We start from the raw sequence: 26474 nt of genomic DNA on the forward strand, positions 1-26474 counted from the left end.
AGGTAATTTTGGGGACGAAATTATTTTTAAGGGGGGTAGATTGTAACATCCTGGATTTTCACTATTTTGGATTTCCAAAAATCCTTGAATTTTTTTTATTAATTAACTTATAATATCACTTAAATGATCAATAGCACTTAATGTTAGTCTATATAAGGGTGAAGCCAGTAAAGAACCACATAAATCCGATTAATCAACCGAAGGAAGCCAACGAGTCCGCCCGATCACTCGAGCATCAGGTGTAGTGTAACGTCCCACCCAACCAGAACAGTGTCCTGGGGCGTCCACGTAGGATTTGCCACAAGACCGTTCATTTAAGCTACTCGTAATGAGATATCACAAATAAATTAGACCAAAATTAGCCCAATTGAATAAGTTAGACGGGTCCTGATAGATCCTAGTGCGGGCCGTCAAGCCAAATGGTCATTTACACTTGACAGCAGCCCGTGTGGGCTATACCGCGACATGAGAAGGTCAGAAAATTATAAAAATTGAGGGGAGCATAGATCTCACTAGGCTTGGGGACCATCGCGAACTACGGACCTAGTGGACATCCATAAGTGTAATCTAGCACTTGCCAGATGCGCCCCACCAATGCCAAAATTAGAATCTAGCACGTGTAAATAAAACTGAAATGTAAAACATTTCAGCCATCAGATTTTTTCATAATTTATAATGAGGGTCTAATATATTTTTCTACACCCGCTCACAAAATCTGAGTCCCGATCGTGGCACGGTGACCGTTAATCGCGAATCAGACCCGTGCGACCAAACCCCATATCTGGTCATTCCCAAATTTTGCATGGCCCTTCATCGGGCCATAGAGCACCTATCCTATAAGTTTCATAGCCAGAAGACCACCAGAACTGCCTTAGTTATCCAAACAAGCTCTAGACCGCTCGTTGGTGGACCACTAGTTCCAAAACTATAGAATAATGTCCGTCTCATTGGGCTTGACGTCCATCTCGAGAATCGGACCTAGGTACGGTCCAGAACCAGTCAACTTGAGCTGAAGGATGAGTGCATGAGAAGTGCAAATACCCTAAAGGAAGGAGTTGGAACTTAAGTGAATTGAGTCGTCCACTCTTATGCCAAGTTGAGGATTTCGGACCGTCGGTTTGCGACCAAACTTTACCCATGGATTAAGGATATTTTCTTGCTCATATCCGTATAGCCGCGGCCCTGATCGACTATCGGTGACCGTTGAACAGACTTCTTATCATATCTGTCGATCGGCGCATCCAAATGGCGGGCCGATCATATCCATACGTAGATCATCATTAGGGCTAGCTATCCTACGGTGTATATTGACTTGTACACCCCATAGTGGGCCTTAGAGCTTAGAAAGACCCTCTCATAGGTCTAGTATAGTAAAAACCCAACACTTGGGGCCATTGTCACCAAATCTGGCATTATAAAAGGCCTTATTTGGGGCACCCACTCCCTCATACGAATTTGCCCTAAGGAACAAAGGGAAAGAGGAGAGAAAAAGGAGAAGGAAGAGAGGAAGAAGAGAGTGAAGGTGAGAGTGAAGGTGGACCATAGGCAAGGTGGGATCCAAGGGAGGTCAATCTTGCACCACCCTACCTCTTCTTCAAGGAAGACCCCTCCACTACAACCACAAGAATCGTCCGTTGATCATGTAGGTAAAACCCCTCACCCCTTTTTCTTGAAATCCATGTATTGAGAAGAGATTGATATGAATTTTAACATACAAATGCTTGCTTTAGGGATTCCGGCCGTTCAACCCCAAAAATCCATCTTCCTAGGTCATCCTTCAAGCCTCCAACGATTCATAGGTGCGGACTATTACTCTTAGGTGACCTAGCACCAATTTTAATATGAGATTAATGATTTTGATTGCTTGGATGTTATTTTTGAAAGCCTAGGAAATCCTAGGAATCGTATGTTGGTTGATATGATATGGATTTATATGTTTTGACTCTCTCTGTCATGATGTCGTTTATGTTTCTCACATGATTTGATGTATGGATGATCATATGCTCATGCCGTGTTGATTTTTATACGTTGTTGCTTCATATTTCGTATGATTTCATTACTCTTTGGTGTATGATTTCTCAACATAGAGGAAGTGTTAACTTCCTCAATAACCCACACCACTCACATACACTTTATTTATAATATTAATGATTTTGCTTGTAGGAAAATTTGAATTGTATGTTGAGCAATATGAGATCAAGGTATTGAATATGTTTGATGTTACATTGATAGTTAGCACGTTATAAGTCACTATTCCTACCCTTGGGTTGGTCAGGAACATGAGGAGAGCGAAGGTGGTTTCGTTGGTAGGACCACCTTGAGGCTAAACCCATGGGTTTGGACGAGTACGTGTGGGCGGCAGTAGTTAGGCTACATGGGTCGCTTATACCCGATGTCGTTCCGCCACATACTTGCTCGGACTCGTGCGTTCACCGGCTGACCCACCTAGTTTGTTAACCTTGTTTGCTCACATATGTATCGAACACCCCACCACCGTTGTAGCCCATCGATCTGGATAGAATATTGATCCACAGTCTAGCCACGGATGGTGGAATGGGACACTTGGCCGAGCTGTTGAGCCTCCCCGTAGTGACCCGAGCGACCCCACATTCGCACCCCCATGTGCTTGAAGTTGGGGATGGGGAAAATCCGATGGGGTCAAGGATCGCGGGGTCTCGGCCTCACACATTGGGGGGTCTTGGCCTCGCAACTAGTTCAGGGCATTTGATACGTGGGGTGTATCAGATTTCCAAATCTGCTGGATGAATGGACTTAACTAAGAACCTGGTTAACATCATCATTGCATGACATTAGCTAGGTTGGCGACTCGGCAGTCGAGGTCGCACTGAGGGAGTGTTGCATTGGCGATCGTTAGATGTTGTCGCACGAGGGAGCGTTGTGGTGAGGGCATACATCATATCATCCTGCATCCATGCACATTAACAAGACTAGATAGATGTTTATGATTGATTGCTTTTCATTAAATTCTTATTATAATTGATGCTTGTTGCAACTTAAGGCTAATAGCACCCACTGAGTTGATCACTCACTCCCACTCTGGGACGGTGTTTTAAAACACCAACCAGACCCGTTCATAGATGCAGGTGATACAGTTTTTCATGGAGCCTGGTGATGCGAGTCTCAAGGAGGAGGACGAGTTCCCTTCCAGTTGATGTGCGGGATCCCATCGAATTAGCAGATGGGTTGTTGGATCGCCGAGCAGCGGCTCAGCTTTATTCCTTGGGACATGCCATTCTTTTTGTGATTTTGTTGGGCGTCACCTTGTGCGCCCGTTTGTATTCGTTGAACATGTATATATATAGGTATAATTGATTTTCAGCAAACTAGTTGTGATCATGCTTCATATTTCAAGTAATTCCATGCTGCGCATTTAAACATAGATTAATCGCATGTTAATGAAAGCCGATTACAAGTGACCCTGGGAACTCGGGAGTCGAGCGTATGCACGACCCCCGATTTTCAAGGTGTTACATGCTGGCACTATCCCAGCCGTTCCTTGGCTTTTAGGAACTTTGTAGGAGCATCCCAGACGTTCGATTTAAGGCTTCATGGAACCCTTTTTTAAAAAAAGGTTGATTTGGTTATCTTACAGCCGCACGAGTTGCTGCGTGAGATACCGTCGCGGCTCGAAATCTCATGCACCACTGAGATTTCTATGATTTCCTTCCAAAATATGGGCCTTGCAATGATCTCTGAACCTATCCACACCATTCATGCATTGTTGATCTTAAGATTAACCATTGGGTAATGATTTGCCATTAGTGGCGGGATCATTTTCCCCATTGAGCCGAGATACCCATCATCATAAGGTGGGCCTTATTCGTTGATTAGACACATCCATTGGACGAACCATACAGTCAGAAAAGCATCCATACCATCAGATCATGGCCATGTAAGCCAGATCTTGAGTTATCATATCTAAACTCTCTTTATTAGAGCAATCATTCGTAACTAATCCCTTGATTAGTTACATCTAGTTTCTCTGGAAGCTAATTAGGGCAGATGTATATAGCCCTTTCCAATTTAGGAAACATCCCAAAGAAACCCTAAAAGTTAGCAAGAATGAGAGATATTGAGAGACGATGCCTTTTCTGTTGTCGTAACGAGTCGAGTCGCGGCAAATTGGGGCCAAGTCCAGTGTCTCGAGCTCTCCTGGCAAAGAAGGAAGAAAGGAAAGATAACATAATTGAGAAAAGACAGGGAGAGTGTGGGAGGAGATGGTGGGCGAGTCAGTGACTCACTGACACGAGTCGAGGTGAGTGCAGCTGGAATTCTAGTTGAAGGAGAGAGAGAGAGAGAGAGAGAGAGAGAGCAGAGAAAGAAAGAAAGAAAGAAAGAAAGAAAGAAGAAAGGGTGGGAGAGGGAGCTTTTCCAATCGCTGCATTCTTCCTTGTGGTTACGGCCAACAACGTTTATGCTCCGAACCCACCAGAAAAATCGCACCGGAGCTTCGATTCAATCATTTCACAAGCTTCCGTGGATCTACCTACACCCTCCCACGATGTTGGATTGAAGAAAGAAGCAATGTGAGGAAGTCTGCCATTATCGCCCGAGATTCTTCCTTGTTTGAAGTCGAGCCGCACCACACTGAGTCAGGCCGAGTCCACTTAGTTGGGTCATGCCTAAAACGAGTCTAACCGCCTCTGAAATTTCAAAAAGCATAGAAAAAGAAGAAAATAGGTGAGAAAGAAGGAAGAAGTGGAGGGGAGTCACGCCCCGACATTCGGGTACCCTAATAGGGTATTCGGGACGCAAATCCCAAGTTCGTGAGTTTTAATATATCGATATTTATTACAATTCATGTGATTCCATCAAATTTAATAGATATTTAGAACCATCCAAAAGGAAAATACTGTTGAAATGTTTATTAAATTCAACTCTCTTAATATTTTTTTTATACATCGAAAATTTGAATTTAAACTAAACCTAAAGAAAAAGAAAAAAAAAACTAAATTGAAATTAAAATTAAACCTAATTTTCTAAATAAAAAAAACTAATAGTAGAGGCCCACCTACTCGTAGTATTCCAGTGCTGCAACTGGGCATTTTTTTTAGTAGGGTCAGCATAATAGCTAGTAAGGTCATTTCTTACCCAAAATTTAAAATGTTTTAGTTTATATCAAATTTTTATAAATAATGGAGAAAAATATGTTACAGATAATAAAATAATATGAATTTAAGCAATAGAATTGTAAAATTGTTATGCATGTAATACTTTCCATGAATTCCCATAAACAATATATGTCATCTCTTGCAACACCGTACTCAAGTGGATGGCCACGTTGCATTAACGCCCATGCGCTGGTACGTAATGTTGAGGGACCCATTTATACATTAGCTGGTCAGATTACTTCTCTAGTTGTACCTCTGACGTATGTTTGCGTACACAATTATACTCATATGCCGTACACAAAGAAGACTTCAAAGGATTTAGTAAGTTCTAGGGTCTTTCACTCAAGGGACACAATTGCCCTACTTGCTAGCTTTAGAGTCTTCCACCCAAGGGACACAATCGCGCTATGTGCTTACGTTACATCCAACATATTAATATCGATACTCAATTAATGTTAAACATGCTTATAAGATGAATCATTATTTCACAATTGCAAATATCAACATAATGCTATCATGGATTTATTTACGTACTTTTACTACTTTTAAGAATTATTATAAGAGTCAATAATTGTTGAATTATCAAAATATCCACAATATAAAATTTTATTTCTAATTAATAATTCTGCACATAATTTCGTCGAAACTTTAATAATTAAAATACTTAAATAAAATATTTTTTTTACTATTATTAAATTTAAGAATTACTGAGATATGATAATGTATAAGAAATTTTATTTTAAATTCTAACTTTAATTAAAACATTTTTTTAAAATCATATTAACATAAAACAAATTATTATTATTTTTATTCACTAAATTCGAAATTTTAAATTTTATTTTAATTTCAACATAAACTTTCCAATTAATTTTTTTAATTATTCTAATATTAAATTAAAGTTTTTTTAATAAATTTACATAATCAAGTATTTTTACACAAAAAAATAAGATTTATATTTAAATTTAACTTTTAATGAAATTAATTTAATTCAATCAAATTTTAATCTAATTTATTAAATAAATTCCAAAGTTGATGAATTTGATTATTTTAATAACAAAATTTATTTAAATTATTAATTTCTAGAAGTTTAGAATTAAAATTAAATGTTTTCTTTTAAAAAAATCAAATTATACTTTCAATAATTTATTAATTAATCTAAGCTACTTAAGATTCATTTTTTTATATATAATTTGAATATTAAATTAAAATTTAACTATGAATCAAACCGATTTAGTTTAATAATTGTTTCAATGTATATTTCAAAATTTCAACAATTAAGCTAAATAATTAAATAAATTTTAAATAAAAAGATCAATCACATAAATAATTAATTTAATATTACTATTAAAATTTGGAATAAGATGACATAATAATAGGCTGAAAATTTTAAACTTCAAGTTAAGATCACCTGCCTGATTTGGAGTGGTGGACCAAACCTTATGCATAACAAACCCGACATATACACTCAATGTACACAATATATAAAATCGAGTCTTGACTTACTCACACATATGCACCATGCACACACCGACTATTGTTTTATGATACTAAGGGTGGGCCCACACTCAAACTCTACTGGACCCACACTTATGTCGTAAGCTCATGGCTACATCTTATTTATAAGACCTATGCCATAAATGTGCATGCACGTGCTTCATATGTGGAGCAAAATATGTGTCTTGGTGTTTCATGGATGAAAAAATATATATTTTTTTAAAACTCCTATATTAAATACTAATTTGATTACTATATTTAATACTAATACTAAAAAGTTCCAACCTACATTGTCACTTCTCATGCTAATACCTTTACATCTATCTAAAATAATGTGCACATAAGCAGGATCTGATGTTAGAATACCTTTCATCAGATGTATGCTTAGATGGTTTAGATAATAAATGGTTTAGATTCTAGATGGGCACTCCACATGGTAGATTCCAATTCAACAGTCCAAACGATGCAGTTTGCCACTGGATGGTTTTGATTGGTTAGACCATCTATTGGGAAGTAGGTCAGGGCTTAAACTCTTTAAATAGTTTAGATTGATGTGAGATACGTTGACTAGTTGATAAAGGTGAGTATCATGATATTTGAATGGTTCAGATGGGTAGAGTGTTTGAAATGCTAGACCTCCCACGTTTCACACATTTTTTTCCTCTTTTTTTTTACTTGCATTTATATCCATTTATTTCTTATCTCTCTCGCATGTGTGCAACATGTGAAGGGTGCATGGTGTGTGTGGTTTAATTTGGTACGTGCATGCATGCATGGATTGGTTACATTTTATCCAAGTCATTACAAGGGGAGACACTGTCCAGGTGACTCGGTCCGAGACTAGAACGCTAGTGAGTCGACTCGATTTTTCTACTTGAGTCTAACCCATTTATTTGATGTCCAGATCTGGACAATCCAAAAGAAGGAAAGAAAGAGAGGAGAAAGAAGAGAGAGAGAGAGAGAGAGAGAGAGAGAGAGAGAGAGAGAGAGAGAGAGTCAAACTAATTTGACCCAGTGAGTTGACCCACTATGTCAAGGATGAGTTGGGCCAAGCATAGGTTGAGTTTCAGAATTAGGGTATGTACAATTAACTCTAGCATCATTAGGAGACGAACCAACTCTTGAAAGGTGAGGATCACCCTACAAGCTTTGTTACATCATAATAATTAGCCTTGTTCATTTATCTTCATTCATTTATATTAATTGATTGCTTAATATAGTGTTAAGTAGAAATGGTGATAAATGTAGTCTCTAAATGAGTAATTATTTACAAATAAATGATGATTAGACTTAAATTCAAATGTCCGAACATGCTATGGATTTCAAATACCTCTATTCTAGGTTAAGATGAACATTTTACATAAGTACTATCGAGATTGTATGTGACTTGTTTTACTACTTGTGATGACTTGATAGTGTTTCTGGGGGTTTTTGAACTAGTAGCCATTTTATCTATTAAATTAAATGAGGATTATTTATTATGGACTTACCATCTTATGGAACAATTATGTCTATGTGACTTTTAGGAAAAAAATCCATTTCTATCCTATCCTTGAATTGAATGTTTGCCCATTGCGGCTTTGATGGAATAATCGCCCTATGTGGCTTTGATGGATTTTATTCGTACAACCTTGCGATAATAAGTTCCACTTATTGAACAACGATCGGCCAGACGTTTAAAACATCATATTTGTTAGATTTCCCTGAGTTAAAAATCGTGACATGGGATATTATGCTGAGTTTGTTAACCTATGTTGGGTGACGAACCCTCATAGTGACCTTTAAGATTTTATAAAATGGTTGATTGTAGTTGGAATAATAATGGTCGGGCTAATCATACATTTCATGGCATGCGGACTTTACTGGGTGGTCGATATAAGACGCGGGGTTCTCTTTGGTCATTATGGACCGTACCATAAAGTGATCTTAAGTTATCATTGTGTGTATTCGACTACCACGAGTTGTACTTTTTGCATGGACTTTTTCGAGTGTCGGGTTTTTCTTAGACGTATCATATAATACTCTTTGAGGAAGCTAGGTCATCTTGGGTGTCCTCGTTACATGGTATTTTTCGGATAACTAGTGCCCCTTAGATGTACCTTGAGTACTTTTTGGGTCGCTAGTTCTCCTTGGGTGACATTTTACCAGTTGGATGTGTATCCCTAGGTTTGTGAGCATGTGCATGCATTCATGCATTTAAACAAGAATACCATTGTGAAATTTATTTAATGTTTGCACATCTGATGAACATTGTCTCATTATTATGGTTATTGCAAAATATATACTATATATTGTTCTTGATAAACTATGCATAATTATCTTGATGTTTTGATAAATCTCATGGGTTATACCTCACTGTGATAGCCATTGACGTTATCAAACCATATTCAGTGTGCAGGAGATGTAGATGATGTGCGTGCTGGTGTTCATGCAAAGTATGAGGAGTCAGATGACCTTGCAATTCGAGATTGTAGATTTCATTTATGCTGAATTTATATTTTCATGTATTGTAAAGACTTAGGACATTAGTTTTTATAAGCTTTCGGGCAACCACTCAATTATTTTGTTATGTGTATTTGGACTTCCCTCTTATACTTGATTTATTTTTATTCTGCTAAATTGCTAACTCTGATAAAGAAAAGAAAAAGAAAAAAAATGTACTTGAAATTTGGTCTATCTTTAAAGGTTAACACTTGAGTTTTTAGATAACGAGTAAGTGTACTCGTGTTTCGGGAATCGGGGTGTTTCATAGTGGTTGAATACTTTGGACTCCTTTAGGCTCATCCATAATGAGACTTATTCGAGAGGATTATACTGGGGATTAAATTGATGTGCTTTTGAATATCTCTTATGGGAGGAAACTAAGGTGGAAGTTCTTTGGGCATGATGTCCACATATTCCTTAATAAGTGGTTAAACTTCTCCCAGCACTTCCACAAACACCTTAGGCTCTTTTACTATTAATGTGCATATATGGTCCACAACATCTGGTAAAAATGTAGCCTAGGACAGAATAGTGTCACTAGCCGCCTTCTTGGGTTTAGTCAGAGTAATGTTTTACATTAGATATAAAATCATCTTTTAATCATCATTTATGAAGGTGTATGTGTTCGTTTGTGCATTGTGTATGGCGTGGTAATCGCATTGCCATAGTCAACACAACGAAAGACAGTGGGTGTCAATTGTAACAACGTTGCACTATACTTCATCAAAGTATTTTTCACAATTGAAGAGGAAGCATGGCATTACTTTGTTACCTTTACTTCATCTTCCTGATTAAGCCAAGTTAGCTAGTACAATTGGGGATGCTTCTTTACACTACAAGAAAATAGGCCTTTAGCCATAATTTTTTAGCCTCAGTTGAAAAAATGGAGGCTAAATGGGCCTTTTAGCCATGGTTGCTAAGGAATTGAGGCTAAAAGTTCATCTTTCGCCTCAGTTGCATAAGAACCGAGGCTTAAAATCTACCTTTTAGCCTCAGTTACATAGGAACCGAGGCAAAAAGTCTACCTTTTAGCCTTAGTTGCATAGGAACCGAGGCGAAAGTCTACCTTTTAGCCTCAGTTACATAGGAACTGAGGCGAAAAGTCTACCTTTTAGCCTCAATTGCATAGGAACCGAGGCGAAAAGTCTACCTTTTAGCCTCAATTGCATAGGAACCGAGGCGAAAAGTCTACTTTTTAGCCTTAGTTACATAGCAACCGAGGCGAAAAGTCTACTTTTTAGCCTCAGTTACATAGCAACCGAGGCGAAGCGAAAAGTCTACCTTCTAGCCTCAGTTGCATAGGAACCGAGGCGAAAAGTCTACCTTCTAGCCTCAGTTAGATTAGAAAAAGAGGGTCATATCAATTGCTTTTGAAGAATGAATATCTTATGATGTATCTCATTTCTTATTTGAGAGTTTCATTTCATGTCTTGCAGCCAGCAGGCCTAAGCTACCTGTTGAGGTTGCAGAGCCTGTTATGCACAATTCGAATGAAGAATGTTGGTGGAGGCAATGATGACGTTGGCCTGGAAGCAGTAGAAGATGGACAGGTAGTGTTATCTTAGGGTCCGCCAAGCACGACAGCACCGGTGATGACGGGGGCGAGCATGACTTTGTATTATTTGTGGAACCTAATGTTGTGTAACAGTTTGATTGAGTTAAACTTTAAATAGACTGTTGTTTACTGTTTTGTTGGTATTGTGGGTTTCATGATTGATTGTTTTATGAGTGGATTGAATGAATGGATTAGTAGTTTAAATAAATATTTAAAAAAAAAAAAAAAAACATTTTTAGCCTCAATTTGTAACTGAGGCTTGAATTTAGCCTCAGTTGTTGATAACCAAGGATGAAATTCCTGTGGCTAAAGGCTTTAGCCTCGGTTGTTGAGAACCGAGGTTAAAAATAGATTTAGCTTTGGTTGGAGGCAATTGAGACTAAAATTTGGATTTAGTCTCAGTTGAAAACAATGGAGGATAAAATTTTGATTTAGCCTCATTTCGAGAAAATTGAAGCTAAAAAGGTTTTTAGCCTCACTTGAAGAACTGAGGCTATAAAAGTCATTTTAGCCTCGGTTGCTAAAACTGAGGCTAAAGCCTTTAGCCACTGAGGTTCAACCTCGGTTTGGATAACTAAGGCAAAACTGAAGCTAAAGGCTTTAGGCTCAGTTTTTAACCTTTTTAGCCATAGTTTTGAACCGAGGCTAAAACCCCCTATTCTTGTAGTGTTATCTTAAGAATGAAATTGTTAATGGCTTCCTATGAGATTAGGTCCTTGCAGCTTCCGTTGTCTATGATGACTTTGGTGAAAAAGATACTCCTCCTTAGCCAGTCTTCTTTGGGCTCTTTCTTAGGTAGCAAGAGGCTTTTGCAAATGACAATGCATATTCTCACATCACCTAAGAGGTGTTCTTCATCATCACGAAACGATACTTCATCGTAGATGGGTTCTCCTTCAATCTCTGGCTCATCATCATACTCTTCTACATCTTATGGTAGACGTGTATGGTTGGCAGCAGTTAGCGGCACGATGATTCAAGGTTTTTTTTTTTTCCCTCATCTGTAGATCTGGATATGAAAAATTTTCATATATTTTGGATTTTTTTATTTTTTATTTTTCTATTTGGGAGTGGTTTATAGGTGGATGCCCTAAATCTCTTGGTGAAAGGAACGTATAGAAGTAGTTGTGTTTTAAATAAAAATAGTCATATGTCATCACTGATTTGTAATATGGCATATGGGGCCAACTTAGCTGCTCATATATCTCCCATTTTGAAATCCCATGGTTGGTGCCTCTTACACATTATGTCATCTGAGTTATATGTACCGTTGGAGAATTTGAAAATCCTTTTGGTTCTCAGAATATTGAATGGTTCATACATGGGGGATGAAACAGGGTGTCAGCCATCTATTTGAAGACCATTGATCATGTGGTTAGGATCATCTTATCAATTGGATTTTTTAGACCTTGGCCCACTTGAAGGATGGTTTGGACAGTTGATTTGCCGGGTCCCGCCATGGACGGATTGTATTTACAAGAAAAACTCATTGAGGGGACAATAGCAGTCGTTCAATTTGTTGGCCTACAGGTGGATGGACAGAAATGCAACAATAATGTTCAACTGAAAAATGTCCGATAATAGTTGTTGGGATCTTTCCATCTGGGAGGTTCTTGAGACATGGTCTATCTATGATTGGATGAAATAGACCATTAGAAAACATAACAGACCTGTGCTCCATTTCCAGTTGGGCATGTCCTCTTGTATCATCCTTTTGGCAATATTACAATTCTCTATTGTATTATTTTCAGATTACCCTTTTTGGGTTGGTTGATAAATTGAAGTTCTTCTCTTGATTTTTAGCTATAGTGTATTCACATGGTCGCGGCCCATGACATCAATGGTCCTGACTATCCTAAAAAATGTTGGACAGGTGAAGTAGAGAGTTGAAGTCCTGTGAGCTTTCATCTCCATGGAGAGCGTCAAGGGCCACACATGATGGATGAATTGGATGTATCATATACATCATGATAGGCCCCACTTTCTGACAACTATTGCAACTGCTATGTTTGTCCAATTGTTGTAATTATTTTATCTATTTACATGGTTGCCCACCATATCATTTGGTTCTAAAGGCTTTAGAAGCGCAGCATGTTTCAGTGGAGAGCTCCTGACAGGACTTCATTTCCATGAAACTCTGGTAAGCCTCCCTTAGAAATCTCGTAATTGGAATTGGCAAAATGGTTGTTCATATGGGTTTATGGTTTGTAGTGGGTAGTTTGAATTTGGTGGATTCTCTTGCTGAAGAGGGTGTGCTTAGGATTTCTCTTTGTACTGGAACCTCTAATGGTAGATGTTTCGTTTCCCTTTTCTTTGATCGATTCATTGTCATCTCCCTCAATCTAATTTGTTGTATCTTACTTCTCTTTTTTACATGTTCTTGCAGGAGAACATATTCTTCGTCATATATGTTTTGATGAGTACATTCTATTTCTATATCTCCCGTCTGCTCATTCCCATCTTTGCACTTCTTAGTGGGTCTGAAGATGAGAACCAGTACATTCACGAATAACTTTTTTCACACAAACAAACACACACTTTTTCCCCTGTTCCTATAAATAATAAAATGGTTATGTGAGCAGATACAGAAGAAAGTTGCTGAAATATTTCTTTGAATAAGAAAGGGACAATCATTTTAAGCATGATTGATAATATAAGTAGTGGTTGTACCTGAGGAACAAGAAAAAATGACTCCTTAGGCCGGTGGACAAGAGCAACTAGTCGATCTACATCTGGAGCAACTTTCCTGTTGGCAAGATGCTTCAAGGTAACTCGTAGCGTTGCTCCTAATACCACTTCTCTCACAGAGGCAATCTTTACTAAAAGAGCATTAGCAGTTCTGTGGTTGATGATGGGGTAATAAGTAAGGTAATATACAGCATAGCATATGCTTTGTTTGTTTTCCTTTCCACATGATAGGTGTGGCTTGTCTCCCAGTGGGGCCTGCCCAAATTTCCAAGATGTACATTTTCCTTTATCAATATATAGTTGGTGAATCCCACCTTTAAAAAAAAAAAAAAAGCATATGCTTTGTTCGTTTTCTTGTCCTTAAATTTCTTGTTCTCTCAAATGCATGTTTGAGCCATTTTGTCTATGTTCTCTGCCGTTTGTTTCTTTTTTAAAAAATGCTATAAGTTAGTCTCTAAATTTAAATCTAGTTTGTCTGTGCTATTGGCAATTCTCTGAGGTGTTCAGCATTTAGCAAGGGAAAAGTAATGAGAGTTTGGAGGGTTTTACCATAAAAACCCCTCTATGTGCAACAATTGATCTCATGGCGCATTAACCATCTTGAAATTTCTTTTGGACCATTGGAACATGGTTCTGAATATCGGTATAGAGGGGCATATCGGCCTGGCATAGAAATGATGTGATACAAGTGTCTTATATTGCTATTGGACCATATCGGCCCCTATACGTCAAATTTATTTTAAGCCTAAGAATTAATGGAAAAAGAGGAGAAATGAGATATTTAAGAATCATTCTTATAAAGGTTGTATCAAACAATTCTTTAATAAGAATGTTGTATGTCAATTTGACCTGTTGAAAGTCAACTGAATGGGCCCTAGTTTAACACAAATTAAGCATGATTTAGTGAATTAGGGCACATTAAATTGACACACAACAAAAAGAAGATGAAAACATAAAAAAGAAGTGAAGGCTTACCATTCTTTCCAAAATTTCCCATAATGGTCCACTTCACTTCAATTTGTTGAATCCCACTCAAATAATTTGTTTTTATCCCAAAATAGATCTAAATGTGACGTAGGGATGAACGTGATGAGGTCGATCACCGTCTTCCTCAAGGATAACTACGGATCCATGGAGCTTCTCTGGACTCTTCACAGAGACTACTAGAATCCATGAGGAAAGAAAGCAAGAAGAATAGAAATAAATTCTAATAAATTCCTAATTTGATAGACGAATAAAATAAATGAGTTCACAACCCTTTAAATAGGGATACCAAGTAATGAGAGAGAAATCAAAAGCAAACTACAACTAAAACTCCTAGAATTCGCAACTTACTATAAATAGTAAACTTACTATTTATAAACTTTCTTGATGTCTACTAGTGCGCAAGGTTTTTGGCCAAAACTAGTAAGTGTCTTATTTGGCTTCACCAAGCTATTCTCTTAATTATTCAAAGCTCTTTTCGCGTTGGGCTCAACTCTTAAAGCCCAACGAATAAAGAGTAATCAAACTAAAACTTACTATTTATAGTAAAAATGTAATTAAAATAGGGAAACGACCATCGATCTGGGGGTATTTCGTAAATCCGGCTTGTGCAACCCGGCATAGCGGGGTTGGCTCATTCTACCCCAAAATCATATATTTTACGTCTGATAACTCATTCCGGATTGCAAGATACGCCTGATCTAAGGTTTGATGGTCTGGATCACTTCTGTCATCGACTGAGCCTTTTCCGATCCATCTTGGCTATAAAACTGTCCGCGACCCACTCTACATCAGTCCCCTCCACTTCAAAAGAACTCGTCCTGTTCTAATTCATGATACTCGGTCAGGTCCGCGACATTGAAAGTCCGTGAGGTCACCATGTCATCTATAAGATCAACAATGTAAACGTTGTCATTGATCTTTCGGATGATTGGTACTAGTCCAATCTTCTTATTTTTCAATTTATTTTATGTTCTGGTCGAAAATCTCTCTTTGAGCAAATGGATCATAACATGGTTGCCTACCTCGAACACCTTTTTCCACCAATGCTTGTCTTCTTGTTCATTGTACTTCTCGTTCGAGGCATGTAGCTTGGTCTGCACCTTCACATGGATGACTTGTTTACCATATGTTATGTTGCAATGCTTGTGTTTGGGAACTTGAGCAGATAGACTAAATCAAGTGTGTGGCGAGACACTCATCCGTAAATAATCTGGAATGGTGATTTCCCTATTGAGTGGTTCACCATGTTGTTGAATGTGAACTCTATTTGAAACAAGGATAAATCCCACTGCTTCAGTTTTTCTCCTGAAATACAGTAAAGGAGGTTTCCCAACGTGTGATTCGCAACCTCGGTTTGTGGGTGGTAGGCGCTGCTGAATTGCAATCGTGTATTGAATCAAGTTCACAAAGTCTGTCAAAAGTGACTAATGAACTTCGTGTCACGATCAGAAGTAATTGTCTTGAGGACCCCGTGTAGCCGTACGACCTCTCTGAAGAATAGATTCATTACATGTGTTGCATCAAGGGTCTTCTTCCATAGGATAAAGTGTGTCATCTTGGAGAAACAATCCACCACCATGAACACTAAATCCATGCCACGTTGTATTCGCAGGAGACCAAGCACAAAGTCCATAGATAAATCCTCCCAAGGGCCGCCAGACACAGGTAACGGGGTTTAAAGGCCCGTATCTTGAAATTGCCCCTTGGAGGTTTGATAAACATGACAACGTTGTATGACCTTTTCCACATCATGTACTAATTGTAGCTAGTAATACTGCTCTTCCACAAGAGCTCGCGTCTTGTCTTGCCCAAGGTGTCCACCGATGCCACCTCCATATAGCTCCCGAATAATCTGCTCCCTTAGAGAACTCTAGTGGATGCATAATCGATTCCCTTTAAAGAGGAAACCGTCTTGTATATGAAGGTCATTGGGATGACCTTCTTGGCACTTCATCTAAGAATCTTTAAAGTCTCCATCCTCGACATACAGTTCCTTAAGACAATCAAAGCCAATCACCTCATTACTTATCTTAACAAGTGATGCACGATGTCTAAGTGCATCAGACACCTTGTTCTGTTACCCTGACTTGTGCTTAAGAACGAACATGAATTCCTGTAAAAATGCAACCTATCTAACATGCACAAATTCATGTTAGTCTAACTATTAATAAACTTTAATGCTTGATGGTAAGTATACAGAATAAACTCTCTTTGAATTAAATAATATTTTCAATGTTGCAGCGCCTGAACAACTGCATATAATTCAAGCTCATATGTCCACCACTTCTTTCTGGCTTCGCTGAGCTTCTCACTGTAGAAGGCTATCGGCCTGCCTTTTTGTGATAATACCCCTCCAATTCTGGCATATAAAGCGTCACACTCAACTTCAAATAGCTTGTCGAAATTAGGAAGCGCCATAACCGGTGTTGTGGATAAACAATGCTTTATCTCATGAAAGCTCTTGTCAACTTCATCGGTCCACTGAAATGGTTTATTTTTCTTGCAATCTGTAATAAGCGTGATTATTGTGTTAAAGTTTCGCACAAATCAACGATAAAAGGTCGCCAACCCATGAAAACTCCTCACCTCATGAATGTTTGTCGGGATCGATCATTCTCTAATGGCTCGCACCTTTTCATTGTCCACACGGATCCCTGTGGACGTTACAATAAATCTTAGGAATAATAAGTTGTCCGTTAAAATACTACACTTCTTCAAGTTGAGATACAACTTGTTAATTTGAAAGACATGTTCTTCACCAGCATATCGTCAACGTAGACTTCCATGGATCGTCCAATCTGCTGAGCAAACATTTTTTTTTTTCATAAGCCGCTAATATGTAATATGTAGCTCCAGCATTCTTTAATCCGAAGGGCATGGCGTTATAATTATAAAGATCTTTGTCAGTGACGAAGGTCGTCTTCTGCTTGTCATATTGGTGCATGACTATATGATTATAGCCTGAGTATGCGTCCATGAAGCTCAAGAACTCGTGTTTGGCCGTGTTGTCTACCAGTTAGTCAATTCTAGGGAGAGGAAAATTGTCTTTGGGGCAGACTTTATTTAGGTCGATATAGTCAATGCAAACCCACCACTTCTCGTTGGAATTCTTTACCAGGACGACGTTAGCAATCTAGTAAGGGTAGTAGACCTCTTCAATAAACCCTGCGTCCAAGAGTTTGCTGATCTCTTCCGCGATCACATACTACCAAAAAAAAGAGTAAACATTATGACTACAATATCTTTTGTCACGGACATAAACCGTCGCTATATTGCTACGGCTTTACGCTGCAGGTAAAACCTACTAATCCTACCAAGACTCACGGTCCCATAAAGGGTTCTATGAACTCTACCACAATATATGTATTTTATCTAAGTCGCCCATCCATTTTGACAACTTATTTTAGGGCATTAGCCTAAAAATAGAGGCAGATTGAAGGCTCAAGTGGACCACACTGTAGGAAACTATGGAGATTAATTATCTGGTGCTTCCTGTGGTGTGGTCCACTTGGGCATTTAATCTTCCTCCTATTTTGGATTATGCCTGAAATTAACTATCAAAATGAATAGGTGGCATGTATAAACTACACATGTCACGGTGGGCCCAACATGGCACCTTGCGGACCATCCGTTTCGAACCATGTCCGGTGGGGGTTTATTTCCCAATCGCACGTGACCTCTCTCTTTCTCCAACCTTGTAACCTCCTCTCACCATACAACATCCTTTCTTCCCAAAATCCGACCACGCTATCGCAACCCCTGCAAAACTCATTGCTGCTGCCACCATCATCTCGGGCGTTCAAAACCTTGTCCGCTGCAACCTACCATCATTCAAAACCCGCTACATCCCGATTTAAAACCATAGCCGCAATTATTGAAACACCCTACTCACCAACCCATCATCCAAACCCATTTGAACCCACCTGCTGGTCTGGCGATCAACATTGCTGGCATTACAGTCCCTTTTGCCATTCCCGCACGAGATTCCCGCTTCGCACAACTCTAACCCTTTCCCTGCCATTACTCATGTAAGATGTCCTTGCCGAATATCCATTCATCCTCTGCCATTGCCCGCACAAAGTCATTCCTCATCCCAGATTCAATGATTAACTCCTAGATTTGAGTTTCAAGAGCTGGAAGCCCTCTCTCTCTCTCTCTCTCTCTCTCTCTCTCTCTCTCTCTCTATTTGGCGATTTGTATTGTCAAATCCCTAATTGGGAATTTGTATTGTCAAATCCCTAATTAGGGATTTGCAATTTTCAAAATCTAAATAATGGTAGGCTTCTGACTTGTATATGCATGTGGGCATATGATCTTCTTCTTCTTCTTGTTTTCTTGATCTGTAGATGGGAAATGCTGCAGCCATTGCAACTGCATTTGGTGGAGGCTTGCCTCCTAGAAATCATTCTAAATGATTGATCCATCAGAACCATCTAGGTATTGGGGCCCATTATGTGTCTTTAACCACTAAGAAATCATTCTAAATGATTGGTCCAACTTCCTGTCCTTTTGGCCGTCAAAATGGATTGCTAAGGTGACAAGGCTACATATAGTGATAGTAAATGGAAGGAATATGATTCAGGAACTTCGGAACTCAGTAAAATAGCAAAAGCAGTCATATCCTTTTGATTGTGGATTTTTACTTGGGTATGGCAATAGCTAAGTTTTAGGGAATGACTGGTGCACTTGAAGTGCCAGACATAGGTAGAACAACCATTCTGTTGTTTTTTGGAAACACCATGCACTGCTGCTGTATGCTCACAATCACCACATTATGCTACTAACCGGAAACTTACCTGTGGTGAAGTGCATTTTTTAGTTCTCAAGTAGGACTATGGATGCTAATCTAATTCTCACCATAAACATGGTTGCTTGTGAATCAAGCAGCTAAGTACATTTGCTATTTATGTCAAACTGATTTTCAATAACAGAGCCACAACTAGAGATTATTCCATGACTCATTCCGCCCTCCACGAAGGTACAAGTGAATTTAGTTTTTCTTAATTTAGCCAAAAATTTTCAGTGGCTGATTTTAGATGCTATAATTCTGACTGAAATAAAAAAATGCGTATTTTTCATAATGAAGTGGACGGGAAAGAAGATCACATTTAACTGTGACGCTTAGGTTAATGGGCTTTCGGGGCCCGTTTTGAAGATATTGACCAAAACTGGCCCGATTTGGTGATTCGTCCTTATTATTGTTACTTTTGCTAATATCATTCCTTGAAGGGGGGATTCGAAAGGTGAAGTTGGATTCTCGGGGGCCTGTTTTGATATGCTTTGATAAGTTTTTTTTTTTTTTGGGGGCCAGCAGCACATCAACTACTTGTCAAAAGTTAATTTAGTAATCTCCTCTCCAAAAATTGCTTAATTATAGGTCCTATCTCTCCATATGTCACATTAGTTATATATGAAAAGATCATCAACTATTCACTCAAGATCATCAACTATCTACCCTGTTTCAATCTAGAAAAGGAAAAGCAATATTTGGTCTAGCCGGATGTATCTAACTAATAAACCGGTGATTATAATGCAGGAAATGGTTTGTTTATGTTTAAAGTGGCTCTAATTCCAAGTTCCTGACTAACATCATGTTTTAATGCAGGAAATGGTTTGTTTATGTTTAAAGTGGCTGGGAGATGTATTGGTGTGAATTTTCTTGGGCTGGAAATAAATAAGGTAAATATTTCTTTTTTAAATTGGTGAAAGCGACTTCAATGCATTAACAAATTTCGATCTGGTGCAGCTTGTGAAACAATGTCTAGATTTTGTTCAACAACAAGGCTTGAAGAATATGTGAGTGCTCTTCTTTTAACCATGGTTAATCTAGATCTTTTTACTAGATGTAACATAGACTTCTCTATTACTTCTCTGTGTTTCCTTTCTAGTCCGGTACATTGTACTCTCATAAAAGATGCATGTTGAGACTGAACTCTAATCTAGCCTCAATGATAAAAAAAAAATTTGCTGGACTGGTAAGCATTTTCTGACATTGGGATTCTTGAAGTAATGGTTGATTTGCTTTGACTGAGGTGACCTTCTAGAAAATCTCTCTCTGAGCTTTGACTGAGGTGACCTTCTTTAACTCCACTCAAATCCACCAACATCTTTAACATGTACTTCTCGTTAGTGTATACATGTTCATTTCTTTGATACTAATGCAAGTTACACAAGGGTTGTTGATCTTCTATTCATCTAAAGACTTGTCACGTCCCAGACTCGGTAACTAGACTCACAAGGAACCCGATGGCCGGTTCTGGCCGCAATAGCCTCCATAGTACCCCATTCTCGGCTCCTGAGGCAGGTTCCGATCCTAGGATTTTATAAGGAGGATTTTCATAACAGTATAATTATTCCAATACGAGCATACCCAAGATCACAACAAGTATATCTGAGAATAACAAAAGGCACACATCACAAAATCCATTAAGAATTTAAACTTTTACAAGTTTACATCAGGCCCAAAAGGACATACATCAGATAATAGGAAAAGAGAAAAAATTCAGCAACACTGGATCTTTCAGCTCAGCTCTAATCCACACTCTGCCGCTCTATGACACCTGCCTAGGATCACTTGCACGTATCAATCGTGCATGAGCTTATAGAAGCTTAGAGAGTGGTGAAAGTGTGTGTCAATGGTTCACAGAAGAATAGTAGGAGGTACAAGGAAAGAACATGCTCAATGAGAATATCACTACCCTTACCAAGGCTTATCATGAATACCATGCAATGAGTACTGGACGCCATACCAAGGCAGTGCATGAAGGGGGCTTACACAGCCAATGCTAATGCGATGCAAGTAATGCCAGTGCTCATATCCAATCCACATATCAAATACATTTCTAGTCATAAGAAAATCACCGGGGTCCATTACACTACTGAATGACTGCCGCTTTATAGACCCGCACAGTCAAACGAGCATAAGAGACCTCACTACCTGCCTGTGGACAATCAATCACCAATAAGGCCTAACGGTAGCGAACCCATTTCACGAGCTGGTCAGACTTAGCATAATAATGCCCTCCCTCACAAGCGGATAAGGCCCCGTCCCTATCCAACCGACTACACGACAGTGGGAGTCACGGCCTACAGGTGTAAGGCCCTCGTGCGCTCATGTTTCCACCCAGTCACGGCGTTGGAGCAGATCATTGGTGCTATGGAAGTTTTGAAAATTTCACCCATGGGCATCCTATGCACCTGGTATGCTTAAACATCATTTCCAGTGTCCACACAATCCACGAATATTCCTTTGGAGGCAAGGCCCTGATGAAACGAGGGCGAATGTCGATCATACTATGCAATGTCAGATGCATGAATCACACAAACAGCCATGCATCATACCTAAACATCCAACGTGCTCAAGAGGGGAAAACTCCATCCCTCACAATATCCTGCCCAATGGCATAACCATGATCAATCACATCTCAACCAAGCATGCATATGATGCGTATGGGAGTGAGTCCTGAAGATGAACAAGAAATGCTAATGCGACGAAGATGTTCTCCCCTCCTCACTAATGGGGTCTAGGTACTTAAACCGTTTCTTAAAAGGAATGCAACCTCAATGGGGGCCCAATAGCCTGAGGTAGCCCACGTGACTAGATGGATAAAGGCATGGGCCTAAATAATAAGAATGGGCCTAGCAATGATCTATGGTGGACGTTTAACCACCCATAGAAGCAAGAATGGGCCTAACAAGGGCCTAGAGGGGCATATCAAGGTGGACATTCAACCACCATTGTCCCCTGAAGGCGGCCTAATAATAATCTGCCAAGGATCAAGGCCCGTGGCCTGAGCATCACCATAAGAAAGAGATGGGCAGCTATATACATATAAATATATCACATGTTGGGCCTCGATAAAGTGGCCCAAGGCTACACATAATTCATAGGCCCAATAGGGGCAATATACAACTAAATCCACATGCAATAATATGGGCCCATAAGGAAGGTTAGGGCCCAAATATAAGGGCCACCAAGTTTATACATTGTGGTGGGCATAGTGGGCAGTCCATTACTCCAACACATGGGTGAGAATCATATTCAAGATAAGCAAGTTGGACCTTACAACCTAGCCCAAGAATTTAGTTATTTTGGTGGGCAACCAAGGGCCCAACCACTCATACATTCCAGCCCACTAGCCCAACAGAATACCATAGAGAATACAACCCAAGAATCCACTGAGCCTATCTAAAGGGTTTCAGCCCATTTGGGCTTACAAGGAGTCCAAAAATTTGTTACATATAAATACCCATATAGCCCAAACAAGATGAGCCTCAACGATGCATTAATTAAACCTAAAATTTAGGGTGTAAAGGTGTGAATTATCTTACAAAATCCTCACAATATGGTGGGTTGTACAACACATCTAGGTGGGCCCACAAGGTAGGCTGGATGCCCCAGCCTGGGCGTACCTGCCTGATGAGCCACTCCAAGCCGCACCACCAGCAGTACAAGGGTCCGATAGCTCTGAAATTTTACAGGGTGACACTTTCATGGTTGGGACACACCTCCACAAAATTCAGGATTTTTAGACACCTAAAAATATTTTAATTAATTTAAATAAAACGGTCTGTCCAGAAAATCGGACTGACCTGGACGTCCCAACATGATGGGTTAGTCTGGCCCTTGCCACGGTGTGCACAGGGGTCTAATGGCCCCAAAAATTTGTAGGTGAGTCCCACCATGGGTAGGCCACCTCCCTGTAAATTTTCATAATTTTTAGACACCCAAAAGTATTTTAATAAATTTCGGAATTCCAACCTATCCAGGGTTGAATGCTGTTGGAAAAATAGCTGTTCATTGTCCTGAATTTGGGTCATCCAAATGGGTAGGTTCTGGGCCTCCAAAATTCTTGAAATTTGAGCCCAAGGTCCCTCATCAAGCTTAAAATAAGGTGGGACCCAGAAATATAGCCCACCTTTCAAGAAAATATTTTTAAAATTTTATTTTTATGGAACTATGCTGCTAGACTGCACAGCAGAAATTTTTGGCAGCCCACTATGTTGGCCCACCCTTTTGGATGCCAAAATGGGTTCTATTAGCCCTAAAATTTTGTAGGTAGGTCGTACCATGGGTGGGACAGAATTTTTGAGGTATTATAAGTATTTTATTTAAATTCGGAATTACAATCTGTCTAGAATTTCTGCTAAGTGCAGAATTCTGAATAGATCATGGTTGAGCACCCAATGGGGTGGGCCCTGAATGTCCAAAAATTTAAGAAATTAAATTTAAACATTCTCTAATATATGTAGTATAAGGTGGGGTCCACCAAAGTGGCCCACCTGATTAGAAACTATTTTAAAATTTTACATTTCCAAATTACAACCTTGCTGGAATTACAGCAGAAAACCCAGCAAGTACCCATATTGGCCCACCCTTTTTGGGACCTAAATGAGGTCAATTGGGGCTAAAATTTGGCATGCTTATAGGTGGGATACCCATATTCAAAAATCATATTTTACTTGGTATACAATTCCCCACCAAAAGCCCCAAATCCTGGCCTCAAGTCGGCCCAAAAATCTGTCCAGACAGATTTGGACAACATGTAATAGAAAGAATTAAAATATAAACATTGTTTTCCATGGGATTTAACCCCAGGAATTTGTGTGGTGGACCACCCCAGTGGGCCCTACAAATGTCCAGACCTTCCCCATCATCAAATACCCCTTGCATGTGTCCCATTTAGGTGAATTTTGGGGCCACATGTCTAAGGATGGACCGCTATGGGCGTCCAAGCTCCATGGTTGGTCTGGATTTTTGTTGGCCTACAAGGTGGGCCACACATGCAAGATTAGAATTCTATCATTAAAAAAATAAATAAAGAATCAGCCATAAGAAGAGAGGCTCCGCCACATTGAGGCCCTCCCCTTCATCAATCACACCATACATTCCTTCTATTCATATGTTACAACAAAGATCCACCACATGCATGTCATAGATTCAAGATCAATGGTTGGGATGCCATCCCAACCATAATTCTAAGGTCTAGATGACCTATCATGCCATGGAATCCAAGTAATCCTCCATAATGGGGGCCCATAGAGGGAAAACCCCATGTATGGGCATGCATGCATCAAATAGGCCATTTGGCTACAACTAAGGGATGATGTAGGATCTCCATCATTGATTGGTGGGTCCTACACTTCCCATAAAAAAGAGATCTAAGAACATGAAAATAGAAATCCTAAATCCTAGGAGTACACCTACCTTAGATTGCTCCAAACTTGGACCTCCTAGCTCCTAGTGCACCAAGGGATCCATATCAATGGGTGAAATTGGATTTAGATGGTTAGATTTAGAGGGGAAATGGGGCTGGAATGGAGGGAAGATGGGCTGGAATAATGGAGGGAAGTTGCTAGGGAAGAAGAGAAGATAGAGAGAAATGAGAGGGAAAGAGAGAGAAACCTCTTTTAAGCTAAGTAATCATTACTTTCTTACCTTAGTTAGAGAGGGGAGATGATTGCAAGTAGGGAGTTACAACCAAAGTTGTAGGTTTAATAGGTTAGTAGGCAAGTGGGTGGTGTTTGGGTGGTGGGTAGTGTACGGTATGAAATTTTGGGTGGTGTTGGGTAGTGTGTTGAAACTTGTGCATTAGGGATGGGACCATCTAGGAAAATGTGCACACCACTCCTAGGTGGGCCATGCGATCATGATCAAGGACTATAACATGAGATACACACAACTTATGATCTATACATTAGATGGACACATAAGACGCGTCGTTGGAACCGCAACGATGATGCGATCGCAATGACATAGTTTTCGGGTCGATCCGAGTCGGGTCTACGTGACCGAACTCAAGGATGGTCGCAAACACTACCTGAAGGTCGTGGGTTACCAAAATTTGACCAGTAGGACTGCGGGACCCAAATAAATGAAATGCATACTTACACACATACATGCACACATGCGAACTCGGGTCGGGTCTCACAAGACTAATTATCTCTAGTGGATTGGAATCCTTGCCATAATAAATGACGCTTACATAATTGTAATTTCAGCATTAATTCTGTCATTTGTTATAGAAGAATCATTTGAACTCTAGTTAAAGCTCGTATGTATTAAAAAAAAATTGAGTAACATGGTATATTATCATTATTTAGTTTATTTGAGTAAATTAAGCTTAAAAATAGGATCCTTGGGCAGTTTTGAGGTTATTTTAGCAGGTTGTCCTTGTTGATAGATATCAACTTACTGGTGGGCCACATATCCGGTTGTAGGACCAAATTGATTGTTGGACAAGGGATCTCACAATGGAAGAAAATCTCCACTGAAGAAATTCTTCTTCTTCTTCTTCTTCTTTCTTGATTGTAACCTTGTCACTGTTCTACTGTGGAGTAGGGTGCTATTAATGCGGCTTTTGTGGAGGCCATCAGGCCCCATGTTCTAGTACTCCGGAGCAGCCCTTATGGGAAGAAAGTCCTTTCAAGCAACAGCCTGAGGAAGTAATTTATGTTGTTTCAGGAAGTTCTGCAAGTGCGTAATTTTCCCTAAATGATCATTTAGGTGTTCACCATTTTCTTGGCAAGTGCAGATAAAAGATCCATAACATATTGAATTTTTACAGCCATCTGAAAAGTTTGATCCGAATTTTTACAGCCCCTCTTATTTCTGTGATAGTTTCCAATAACACAAGGCGAATGATTTGTTTGACATGGTGCTTTAAGTGATTTATCTCCAATGAATTGTATTTCAATTATGAAATATTGTATTTGGTTGCCATGGTGATTTAAGTGATTTGTTTGACATGATGTTCAGGCTTCAAGGGAATCCTGTATGTACTAATGCAAATGAAGTCAACATAATCAAGTTTTGTGGGTCTCAGAATGGAAATGGAGTGACACCTAGAGGCTTAACAAATGCCACACCCATCTGTCCCACTCTAGCATGCCGTGCAGATTTCAATTTTGAATGTTTCAGAATCTTGTCTTTTATTTTTATTTTTATTTTATTTTTTAAAATATTTTTATAAATGAAATAAAAGTCTCTTGTGGTGCTTGTGAAGAAGAACCTACAGGTAATCTGTTGAATTTTCGGAAACCTTTCGAGCATGGTCCAAGCCTTGGATGCTGAACTTCTAGAAGAAAGGCATTGTGTAACATTTGAATGACATGGGTGATTCAGAAACTCTCAG

The 26474-nt window shown here is 39.2% G+C and overlaps 2 long non-coding RNA genes across 3 annotated transcripts; both read left to right on the forward strand.

Annotated features, from left to right (window-relative positions):
* Positions 1–11694: 11694 nt before the first annotated feature.
* LOC131221432 (uncharacterized) lies at positions 11695–26251 on the forward strand. Of its 2 annotated transcripts, XR_009159269.1 has the most exons (7): positions 11695–12805; positions 13052–13533; positions 19946–20019; positions 20087–20136; positions 25682–25816; positions 25908–25997; positions 26099–26251. It is a non-coding gene; the product is annotated as an uncharacterized LOC131221432 (long non-coding RNA). The 2 variants fall into 2 exon arrangements; XR_009159270.1 differs by lacking the exon at positions 20087–20136 and having other exon boundaries at positions 25679–25816.
* On the forward strand, positions 18048–19905 carry LOC131221433 (uncharacterized). The gene is made up of 3 exons (XR_009159271.1): positions 18048–18368; positions 18687–18777; positions 19877–19905. It is a non-coding gene; the product is annotated as an uncharacterized LOC131221433 (long non-coding RNA).
* Positions 26252–26474: the final 223 nt, after the last annotated feature.

The sequence above is a fragment of the Magnolia sinica genome, chromosome 12 (genome assembly GCF_029962835.1).
Source record: "Magnolia sinica isolate HGM2019 chromosome 12, MsV1, whole genome shotgun sequence".
In the NCBI taxonomy this organism is placed as follows: Eukaryota; Viridiplantae; Streptophyta; class Magnoliopsida; order Magnoliales; family Magnoliaceae; genus Magnolia; species Magnolia sinica.